Source organism: Magallana gigas, chromosome 1, assembly GCF_963853765.1.
Source record: "Magallana gigas chromosome 1, xbMagGiga1.1, whole genome shotgun sequence".
In the NCBI taxonomy this organism is placed as follows: domain Eukaryota; kingdom Metazoa; phylum Mollusca; class Bivalvia; order Ostreida; family Ostreidae; genus Magallana; species Magallana gigas.
The window spans coordinates 58,361,032-58,373,828 of NC_088853.1; the positions used below are offsets into that span (position 1 = coordinate 58,361,032).

At 31.5% G+C, this 12,797-nt stretch overlaps 1 protein-coding gene and 1 long non-coding RNA gene across 3 annotated transcripts in view; one reads left to right on the forward strand and one right to left on the reverse strand.

Moving 5' to 3' along the window:
- The window catches only part of LOC105341201 (protein jagged-1-like), a 332,190-nt gene that overhangs the window by 107,160 nt on the left and 212,233 nt on the right, over window positions 1–12,797 (reverse strand). The gene's annotated exons all lie outside the window — the stretch shown is intronic.
- LOC117685216 (uncharacterized) lies at window positions 8,759–12,000 on the forward strand. Of its 2 annotated transcripts, XR_010711039.1 has the most exons (6): window positions 8,759–9,433; window positions 9,528–9,563; window positions 9,751–9,768; window positions 10,005–10,022; window positions 11,422–11,517; window positions 11,877–12,000. It is a non-coding gene; the product is annotated as an uncharacterized lncRNA (long non-coding RNA). The 2 variants fall into 2 exon arrangements; XR_010711033.1 differs by lacking the exon at window positions 10,005–10,022.

A 12,797-nucleotide genomic window follows, 5' to 3' on the forward strand; every position in this document is an offset into this window, starting at 1 on the left:
GTTTTAATTTTAACGACAATTGATTTGGTTTGAAATTCCCTGTTAATAATTGTAGGCCAAACCAGTTGGGAGGGTGCGTAAGGGAATTAATGTCACGCGTGATTAACCTAGTGGCCGTGTTTGACGGTTTTATGTTTGCAAACATATCATTTTTCAAAAAATAATTTAGACAATTTCTAAGGAGACACGTACCTAACGATCTCTGTCATCTCTTTCTCACGATGAAGTTTTAAGATAGTGATAATATATATCAAATTCCGACGAAATTTGACAGCAGGAGTATCAAGTATAATTACCAAAAAAAAAGAAATGAACAACAATATTCAAATATTTTTCTAAATTTCTTTAAAATTATAATGAGCACGTGAATTTTCAAAGCTGTATTAAAACCGAAGAAAACGCTCAATAAAATTGTCTTTGGAATATATTCACAAGGATTAAAACATGACAATGTAAGTATTTCTTTTTTACCTATGATTTTTGCTTCATTTTTTTTTATTTCAGAAATAAAATTCCGTACAAGAAAAATAACGATAAAATTATTTATTTCTCTTAAATATAATTTTAAGTCGCTGTACTTGCGGGGAAGTGCGTCAAGTAATGAGAAATATCGCGCAAGCGATTAGCGACTTGGACGACCTGCCATGTCCGTGAGTAATTTAATTTAAAAAGTTAGCTACAAGTGATTCATTTTTTTTTTAAAACACACATTACAATGAGAACTTCAGCCAGACAAATGTAAAGTAAAAAAGTGAATTTAAGGATAACTTGAAATATGAAGCAACTTTGTGTGAAAATATATATTTAGAATGTAGAACGATTTTGTAAATTAGTCTTTTCATATTTTTTTGGTTTAAGTATGGAGCAGTGTGCCACTCCAATTCTTTCTTCGTAAGTGTCGTTTGTGTTGTTTTTAGAAAAAAAACGTACTCTCCAGTGTATATGATTTTAATCTCCGTTCTGTTTACTTAAACCAAATTTTTCTTTATGATTTACACTTAAAAACAATAAAATTGATCATCATTTTCCCCCCATATGTAAAGTACTCCACTAGCATCCAGAAAGAGGACGTACAGCTCCTCACCGGGATGTTCGTCAGGGTTAGTATTCTTTTTCCCAAAATTAAAAGTTTCAATTGTTTTATTGTTCAGAAATAATAAATTCTACACTCAACTTTCACTCAAAATTAATAGCATTTCATATTCTGTCCGTACATATATAGCACACCGATGTCAAAGAAGAGGAGGGGAAACCTGTTAGTACATTTTAGATTTAATGAAACACAATTTCTTGGAAATGATCTTAGAAATATACGTATATATTAATTAAGGTCTTCTGTTTCCAACGGAAGACCTTATTGTTTTCGTTCGGTTTCTTTTTCCCTATTATTAAGGTCTTCCGTTTTCCAACGGAAGACCTTATTGTTTTCGTTCGGTTTCTTTTTCCCTATTATTATTATTATTTTTTTTTCTTACAAAATTTGTGCAGGCGATTTCTCGGAAATGGCTGAACCGATTTTCGTGAAACTTTCAGATCTAATAGATATTAGTCCGAACTTAATATACATTTTTTTATTTTGATGACGTCATTTCCGTTGTTAAGAAAATGACGTTTTAGCGATTTTCAGAGGGTCGGCTTGTCCAGGGATCTCCTCCTAAACGGTAAAAGATATTGAGTTCAAACTTTCAGGGATTGTAGACAAGAGATTGTAGATGTGCAATTTGGCATTCATATTTGTCATGCTCAAAAGGCGTTAAAGCTCGCCTGGTCCCGAAAATTGAGACTAAAAAAACGTTGTCATTTTTCATGGTTTTCTTAGTTTATCTCTTTTCTGAAAAATATTTTGTTAACACATGTAATGCAAAAAAGGTTTATATTTACAAGACCTTTCATTTGATATCAAGAAAAAGGGGCTGGCCCCTAAGATTAGGGGACCAAAGGGCTCTAAAGTCTTTTATTTGTAGCCCTTTACTGAGGGATATTTTGTGAACGGTTATAGAAGCAAATATGTTTATCTCACAGTTATGTATCCAAGCAATGTAATGATTTTATCATGTGTTACGTAATTAGGGGTTTTTAGGGGCCAAAAGTCTAGAATTTTGATCACATATATCTCAGAAAGGAAAAATATTTTGAAATGCAGTATAGAAGAAAAGATGCTCAGAATGATGTATTAAATCATATGCAATTTTCAAAATTTCGTTAAACGGCCCCTATAAGGAGTTAAGGGATCGGCCCCTAAAATGTTCTTTTCCATATATCTCAAGAACGGTAACGAATTTCTAAACAGTTGTTGAACAAAATGAGTTAAAATTTAAATTACCTTTTATTTGATATCAAGAAAAAGGGGCTGGCCCCTAAAATTAGGGAACCAAAGGGCTCTAAAGTCTTTTATTTGTAGCCCTTTACTGAGGGATATTTTGTGAACGGTTATAGAAGCAAATATGTTTATCTCACAGTTATGTATCCAAGCAATGTAATGATTTTATCATGTGTTACGTAATTAGGGGTTTTTAGGGGCCAAAATTTCAGAATTTTGATCACATATATCTCAAAAAGGAAAAATATTTTGAAATGCAGTATAGAAGAAAAGATGCTCAAAATGATGTACTTTACAAAATGCAACCTTCAAAATTTGGTTCAGTGGCTCCAATAAGGAGATAAGGGACTGGCCCCTTAAACTTTTTTTTCTCAGATATCTCAGGAACGGTGACGAATTTCAAAACATTTGTTGAACAAAGCTTTAACCCTGAAACAAAATAGTATCTGGCCCTTAGAATGTAGACCCTGTTTTTCTATTCTAAATCATGTTTAGCTGTTAAATAGCAAAATCAAGATCGAACATATATCTCAAATTCTAAATCAGACGGAAGACCTCGTTGCTCGCAACGAGATCGTGTCTAGTTATTATTATTTTTATTTTTTTTCCAACCAATTTTGTGTACGCGATTTCTCTAAAACTACTCGACCGATTTACATGAAACTTTCAGGTCTGATAGATTATGATCTGAACCTTATTGGAAATTTTTTTTAATGATGACGTCATTTCCGGTTTTGAGTTATTTACAATTTAACGATTTTCAGAGGGTCGCCTTGTCCAGGGGTAAACTCCTAAACGATTTAAGATATTGAGTTAAAAATTTCAGGGATTGTAGACAAAAGGTTGTAGATCTGACATGTGGTATATATATTTTTATGTGATCAAAAGCGCCGAAGCTCGCCCGAGCTCGAAAATTACAGTTAAAAAAGCGTCGTGATTTTTCGTGGTTTTCTTTCAATATCTCTTTCGTCGATAGTATTTTGTTATAACATGTAGAACAAAAAATCTTTATAAAGTCAAGAGCTTTCATTTGACATCAAGAAAAAGGGGCTGGCCCTTCAAATAAGGGGCTGAGCGGGCTCTAAAGTCTTTTGATGATAACTTTTTACCGTGAAATATTTTGTGATACGTTATAGAAGCAATTTTGGTCATTCTAAAAGTATTCACCTATTCAAGGCAATCATTTACTCCTATATTACATAATTAGGGATTTTAAGGGGCCAGAAGTCCAAAACTTTGATGCTCAATATCTGAAAATGGTGGAAAATGTTGATAAGCAACATTGAACAAAAGATGCTCAAAATATTGAGCTTAACAATAATCAATCATAATTTCTTTGTTATGCGGTCCTTAAAGGGAGTTACAGGGTCGGCCCCTAAAACGACCCTCTCAAGATATCTCGAGAACGGTACAAAATTTGTAATTACTTGTTGAACAAAAAGTGTTTGAATTGACAAGAGCTTTCATTTGAAATCATGAAAAAGGGGCTGGCCCTTCAAATAAGGGGCTGAGGGGGTCTTTAGTCTTTTGATGATAACTTTACTGTGAAATATTTTGTGATACGTTATAGAAGCAATTATTTTCATTCTAACGGTATTCACCTACACATGGCAATCATTTATTCCTATGTTACGTAAATAGGGATTTTAAGGGGCCAGAATCTCCAACACTTTGATGCTCAATATCTCAAAATGGAGGAAATTTTTTCTAAGCAATCATATTGAACAAAAGATGCTCAAAATATTGAGCTTAACAATGTACAACCATATATTGTTTGTTATCTAGACCTTAAAAGGAGTATTAGGACCGGATATCAAAACGATTTTTCCCAGATATTTCAAAACGGTAACCAATTTCTAAACACTTATTAGTGGTACACAAAAATACCTTTAACTAGAATGAATGAAAAGGAGCTGATCCCTCAAATAAGGGACATTAAAGGGATAGATAGTTTTTCACCCAATACTCTTAGATCCCACCTCCTTTTCCGGATACGTTTCGTTGACGCAGATCAAGAACAAGGTCATTCCATATTCTAAAAATCGGACGGAAGACCTCCTCGTTGCTCGCAACGAGATCGTGTCTAGTTTTTTCTTATATTCTTAACTTTAGTCCCTCCACTCCGTCGGTGCCGATTGGGTCAGTGAATTAATTTTGATTTTATCCTTTTAAATATTGAATTCGTAATTTATACATTGTGGTATGCAGTAAATATAATGTAAACCTTAATTCTCATGTTCATTTAGAGTACCCCCCCCCCCCCCAATGCGCCGATTCGACCAACGTTAGTATGATTCTTTTTTATTAAATTAAAATATTTTTGTCACTGAGTTACTTTTTTTTAAAATGTTTGAATGGTTATATATGTAAAAAAAATTTTTTTTGCTCCAATGAATACAAATAATCACACAATTTTTCTTTATTTAAGGTATCCGATGTACAATTGACCAAATAATGATGCGTGGTAAGGTATATATTCTATGTACTCATTTGATAGGTAAAGGTATGTAGTTTCTAAAAATAGATATTTTTCCCGCTTAATCACTACGGGGAAGTAACTCTAGCGCGGGAAATCACGCACGGTAAAATACTACTTTTCTTTGACGAAAACATGTGTAATCATATCGACATTAATAATATTTATCGAATAAAAATTGCAAACATATTTCAATAAAAATAAAGTTTTAAAATAAATTGAGTACCTTTATCAATATTTTTATTTGGTCTTTTTTTGAGAATCCCCCCCCCCACGTCAGCCGTCGCATTCATAATCCAACGCATATTCCCGTTATTTGGAAATTTCTATTCCATTACGATTGTGAACTTGTAATTTTAGAAAAAAACATCTAAATTGTTGAGGTTTTTTTTTCATTCAGAAAAATGTTTGCATAAAAAATATTGTTACTAATACAACGAAGTGGTGAATTGCGGGTCACATCAGATGTGTAAAGCGTTACGAACAAAGCGTGGGAGAACCGTGTGAAATATTTTATTAGAATTCATTCCAAACCTTTAACTCGTAGAAAACAATATACATTGTATTATCTTTTACTCAAAATTGTATTCTTTTTCAACCAAAAAGATTAAGTCAGTTTTAAAATGGAGACTGCCGATAAAATCTGACTACGATGTTTCCGTACCGGTACAATTGTGGAATGCACAATCCATTTACATGCTTTACACAGTTATAACAATATATGAATCAACCATAAATGACTCTGTGATGTAATAAACATGCATTTTTATGGCTTACGGCCATCTAGTTGCCGGATAATCTTTACGGCAAAGAGTTCAGTTATCTGAACATGCGCGACAAAAAATAGTTATATTCGAATGTTGCAAAGTTAACTGTTTGTTGTTCATAATAAACATCTTTAAGCAAGATTATACTTTCCATATGTTATTATCACTTATTTTATTGTAACCAATATGAATTGACTTTATTTAAATAAACTCGAAATCTAACGCGAATGAGTTTTCCCTAGGCCGTTTTTGCATAGAGGTAGGCCTATAGGCCCCCGCCATGCATCACACAGTGATATGCATACTTACATGTATTATAAGCAAACAATCTTTTCCCAATTATTTCAGATCCTAACAGTGATAAGTAAATGTAAAGTTGTCGTTATTTCGTTCAATCTTCATAAAAACGTTTGCACCCGCAGAGAGCGTCGCTAACTTCGATCGACATCGATCTCAGCAAGGGGGAAAGTGTTTAACGGTTAAAGAACTGAACTTATGATTGAGGTATATTGAAACTGGGAGTATAAATCGGTAATAAATGCATAAATAGAGGGGCAATTACTACTTGTTTTAATATAATGTGCCTTCTTCGACACCTCCGCCATTATCGAATGTTGGGGATTTTCCAAGATCTAAAAATAGCACAATGTTCCCTCAATGGTGTTACCTTGGTTGTGCTATGATTGAACTGTTTATTTGTCGTAAAAATATTGGAAACTTGAGACCAAATGTACTCAAATAAGAAAACAATATACAGTTAAGCTTGATTGCAAGTCATATACGGAAGCGATGTCACATTACTATAACATAGAGACATCGTATAGTATGCCTCTGAAAATGACTGTGTATACATGTCATGTGAAGAGAGACTGACTGCAAATTTTAGTTATAGTGCAGTAATTAATTTTAATTAAATTTGGTGTCAAAACAAGTTTGCTGTAATTGCAAAGTTCTGCCTGTTTCTCCCCCCCCCCCCCTCCAAAGAGTTTATCTCTGTACAAAGGGAAAAAAATAAAACAGAAGGTGTTAGAACTGCCTTGTGAATCTATATTTCTTATAAAAGCTTGTGAAGGTCAGCCTCTTAAAAAAGTAGAAAAAATCCAGAAAAATATGAACAATTATACATTTATGAAATACAAATAAAATGGAATAATACTTGGTGGTGTAGATTTCATGAGAATTCATTAATTATAGTACATAACATGCAGTACATTTCATCATTTGGTTATATTATTTTTACGCGCAGTGATTTCGCGCTGGCTGTGGCGCTGTTACGTCGCACCGTGCACCCACTCTCGCGCAAGTTCATAGTGCATAGGAATACAAGGTATACTGATATTTGAGAGCATGTTGGTTTTAAGTGTTTTTGTGTCCTATATAAAGTTGAATGAATTTAAATGTTAATGTACTTCAGTCGTTGGATAAAAGAAAGAAACAAATTGTCTCATAGTGGAGTTTGAGTCTGACATCATCATTATTATTTTATGCAGTCTATGATTTTCCTAAAAGCAATGGTGGTTTCAACCAATTGATAAAAGAGGCATCTAGATTTCAATCCTGTCTGTTTCGGTCACTAAGGTTCGACCAATCAACAAATGGGGCATGTTGATATCGGTCCTGTTAGTTTCTATAGATCTATGAATTACATGTAGCTAGTTACTTTCTATAGAGCTATAAATAAACTAAAGTTTCCGTAAGAAATAGAGGGAATCATACTCGATCCATGTAAATATAGTCATATCAAACCCGTAAGCCATTATGGCCCTTCAGGCCTTTGATTTACACGATAAGATTGTGTACAAATACCACACATAACAACGGACAACGGCTATCTGGCTGAAGCTGTCAATCAAATTTTGAGTATTTGATTTTATTACGGGCCGCCGGAAGGCGGTCCGTTATTTGATACACATTTAAATATTGTTACTGCGTTTCTGCGGGACAGTTCTTTTTTAATAGCATTAATACTATGCTTATTTTTATGAATTTAAAGTAAATTTGCAGGTAGAAATATGTTTTATGCCTTTTAGAAAATATCACATATTTTTTGTTTTAGTCATAAATGAAAAGTAGGTCATACTTAGTAGATTGTCGTATTTGGCGCGTTTTTATCGAGACTATAATCTATTCGGAAAATTTCGGAGTTTTTCATTTTTTTCAAAACAATGCATCAGGATCGGTATGCGGGACATACTAAAGACCTGAAATACTAAAGACCTGAATGTCATTAAATTTTATATAAATGATATATTTGAATTTCTATGTGCCGTGTCAAATAAAATGACTTTGCGTGTGTATTTATTATATTTCCATGTAAAATGTGGTAGAAAATATCATGAAATGACATTTATTTTTATATCAATTATTTACGCAAGAATATGACAGAAATGAAAATTTGAATTGACTGGAAAATTTGAACTTATCCATTTTTATTTTATCATGAGGTCCCTTGAAATCATATATTAAATTAATGCATTAAGTTTTCATTCAATACTATGCAACAACAAAAAACCCAAAATGGTTAACCGTTTGAAATTCATAATCTCCAAGAGAAAAATGATGAGTTGAACTTTGTATTAGAGTAATGTACAAATCATGCAGTGTGTTCTCCATTACTTCATACTATGACAATGATCATACAATTTCCGTTAGAAATGCTTACAGTAACGAAATCGATTCTTTATGATAATAGTAAAATGTTAAACTTCAATCTCAGATGGAGAGAACTAATATAGGCTAGTATTGCCTGCTGTTCAATCCAGATTCATTTATATACTTATATGTATATTTTTTAATAAAATATTTCTTAAACTAACTTCAAAACAAGTTGCTGAAAGTATATTAAAATTTACCATAAAAATTAGTACAACCAACTCTTATTTTCTTCTTTGTGGTGTGTTTTTATGTAAACAATCAATGATTCATACAACAATTATATTTTTTGCGGCCCATTTGACGCTTGCGTCAATATGATTTCTTGTTGGATGGTGACGCGCCTCTTTTATGTAAACAGCTAAATGAAACAAATTGACCTAAAAGCAGTCGGAATCAGTATCTTATAGTATTTTTTGAATGATATAGATTCCAGCGATTTGAAAAAGAGTGAAAAATGTACCGTTCATGCATACACATGTAATATGAAATGCGAGAGAAGAAATATAATCAGTGATTAGAGATTTATTATTTGGATTCATTATTCTTGTTAACTTGATTTACGGAAAATAACAAGGATATGTTTAAACACAATAATTACAATAAACGTGTAGAAGCATTTCAACCAGGAAATTCGTATGCATGGTACTTATTAAAATAGTTAGTAGCAAATTCCCCGTTATACAATGTTAGGTCCGAAACACTCTGTATGTATAATGAAATTAGGTATACAAAAATTGAAAAGGACCATACAATTACAAGATTACCCCAATTCAAGTTATGCACAGTTACAATGTCTACAAAATCAATGATTAAAAACGACCTTCTCAGTATTTTTCGACGAAATACGTGACTTGTGCACTGCAAACTTTACTCTATAAATAAGTTTTTTTTCTTCACATTATTGCAAGAGCGCCGCGGGAAAAAATAAACGGCAAATGACGTAAGGCTGCTACAACGTCAAAGTCAGCGTAAGGGGGAAAAGTTAAAATAGCTCGTTTTAAAATTAAGAAAAAAAAATATTGCTTGACTTTATGCATCAATTGTTTATTCTTTATTGTTTATTGTGTTAGATCAAAAATAGTGCGACTTTTTGAAAATTTATTTCAAGCTCCGTAATCTACCGAGCTCACCCCGTAAAATTCCGAGCTCTCAAGCTCAATTGTACATCAGATACCTAAACAGGAAAAGGATCGAAATCATCTCAATTTGTGATGAGTAAGTTACGTAACAAATTTACATGTTTCATTTGGTTTAATTTTAAATATATATAGATTTTTTAGTTCCAAATTTTACCTCCTTTTTCCCGTAGTTCAACCACGGAGAGTTACTGTCATCTGGACAGTAGGTATGTATGTCTTTTTTAATCACCATAGAATATCTGTTATATCAAATACTAAGTGTAAGATATCTATGTCATTTTTAATTGTCATGGTTTTGGATGATTACGATATTTATTCATGCTTTTGTGTATAACATTATCTAACCAATTTTGCACATGTTCTTTACATTGTCTTTTAATCATTTTATTTTAGTCTCGAGAGACAACTGCTGTGAGTTATTATTTTATATAATATCGATTTCATTAAAAAAAAAAACAAAGAGAAAATTAAAGATAAATTTTTACGTGTATGTAATTAAGAACTATGAAATACAGTTTTTGTTAACAAATATTTATTCATTATTTCAATAGATAGTCTATTTTTATTCTTTTTTTCTTTCATTTATTTATTAATTCTATATTTATTTATTTTTTATTTGGTTTATATTAATTATTTTTTTTACATAGGAATGACACTGTATTTGGGTAAGTTTACATTTAGAGTTGAAAATAAGATAGATATAATGGGAATATTATTGTCACGAATATATATATATATATATATATATATATATATATATATATATATATATATATATATATATGTAAAGGATATAAGCCAAAAACTGTCCATTCTGTGAGAGAAAGAACTGATCGAGGCCCGAAGGGCCGAGATCAGTTCTTTCTATCACAGAATGGACAGTTTGAGGCTTATATCCGACTTAAAACATTCTCTTTTTTTGTTTTAAGAATAGACTGCAACAGGTACACCAGTAGACAATGAAAATAAAGAGAGCTATTTTTAACCACCCCTAACAAAAAAAGCAGTCCTGAGTAGAATTCTGTTTCTTTTGTCTACTTAGTGGACAGGTACAGGTGACTTTTTAGGTATAACTTGAACTGCATGATTTTTTATTCATTCACACTACTTGTGTCTTAGTACTGAGATGTCTTCCTCTGATGGAGAAAGCATTTTCTTAACTCAGTCAAAATTCAAAGATGATAATGAAAATCATCCAAACACGGATGGTGTTCTAAGTGACATTCTAGATACGGAGGCTGGGCCAGATTTTGATTTAATTCAGACCTGTGTATTTTCTGTTATCTCTTATGAAGATATGATTAACGCTAGTCAAGAAGTAGAGAGCATTGATAGGTTTTTAAAACCTCTGAATCAGCAGGATTTGGATGACCTAATACGGAGTGGTTTGTCTAAGAAAACGGACATTAAGCAGGGAAATAATTCTTTCAAATTTAAGTTTTGAAATCCTTAAAACACATATGGATAACCAGTGAAATCTGGATTTGAATACTATTTTCCTGATTCAACAGATATGTACAACTGCATTTGGATTATTTTCCACTCGCGTATAAGTGCATTTGGATTATTTTCCACTCGCGTATAAGTGCATTTGAATTATTTTTCAGAGATGTATCAGTTCATTTGGATTATCATATTTCAGAGCATGCTTAATTAAATTAAATTTTGTTTTCAGCTGTATGGCTTTGCATGGTATTTGTTTTATTACACGTCACCTGTACCTGTTCAATAAGTTAACAATTACTATCCATTATTTTTTACTGAGCAGTTTTCACTGTCCATTCTTTAAAATAATGGACAGTTTTTAAAAACTTATTGGACACTTCCAGGTAACTTATTGGATTTGTTTTCAAATTTACAAGTACTTTATGCTATATAATAGCTTAAAATAACAAAGGAATGCATAACAAAAATGTTTTAAATATATATATATATATATATATATATATATATATATATATATATATATATATATATATATATATATATATATATATATATGTTAATGAATTAGATAACAATTTATCTATCTTAATGATGAGGTTTGTGTACAATAAATTTCAGATCTCTTGAGGGAAATACAAGCACGGCCTCGGCCAGCACCTCCACCGCGGCGATGGAGCAAGAGGAGCCCGAGGAGCCCGAGAAATAATTGGAAAAGTAAGTCTATGTTGATAATTGAAAATAAAATGAATGCACTGAAATAAAATTAACAAATGAATATTTTGAATGTAATTAAACAAAAATTAAATGAAAAAAAAAATTGTCATGAATTTAGCATTTTTCTCTTTGATTAAATTTCTTAGATAAAATTAACAAACCAAAAAATTAAATATAACTTAAAAAAAAAAAATAATGTATTTTTTTTGGTCATGACTTTAACAGTGTTTTGTTTGAATAAATTTCTTAACTTAAATAAACAAACAAATATTTCAAATACATAAATGAAAAAAAACAAATAAATAAAATGTATTCTTTTTCCTTTGAATTTAGCAATTTTTTGTTTGATTTAATTTCAGATTAACAGAGGTCCCCTTCCCCCAAGACAGGAGGAGGAAATGGACATGTTTTAAAATTAATAAATATTTTTTAAAAGTGTTTGCATTGTTAGTTGTGTATATTGCAATTGAATTGCTTGAAAGAAAAAAATCAAAGGCCTGAAGGGCCACAATGGCGTCGAGTTAAAGTTAATTTGAAGAGTAAAAACCTAAATAACTTTTTAAACAAGTGAAAAGCTGTCAATGTGACAGCTAACCGGGTTTTCTTTTTATATGCGAACTGTATCCTTAATCCATGTCAACCCATATCCAGTGAAATAAAGTACCCCATATGCAATATTTTGCTAAAAAAGACTTAGTTCAAAAGCTGGTATTTTTTTCATAAATAATCAGAAATAAAAATCCTAGAAATATGCACACCTCTGATACATGTACAATAATCTGCAAAAGAACAACTTTTTATCTATAAAACTGTAGGAATAGTTATCCGTACAATGAGGTTACCCTATATGCAATATTTTGCTAAAAATTGACTAACTTCAAAAGCTGGTATTTTTTTCACAAATTATCAGTAATCAAAATCCTAGCAATATGCACACCTCTGATATATGTACAATTGATCTGCAAAAGAACAACTTCTTATCTTGAAAACTGTAAGAGGAGTTATCCGTACAATGAGGGTACGCTATATGCAATATTTTGCCAAAAAATTACTAAATTCAAAAGCTGGTATTTTTTCCATAAAATATCAGTAACCAAAATCCTAGCAATAAGCACACCTCTGATATATGTATAACTGATCTGCAAAAGAAAAATATCCTATCTTGAGAACTGTAGAAGGAGTTATCTGTACAATGAGGGTACCCTATATGCAATATTTTGCCAAAAAATGACCAAGTTCAAAAGCTGGTATTTTTTTCATAAATTATCGAAAATCAAAAT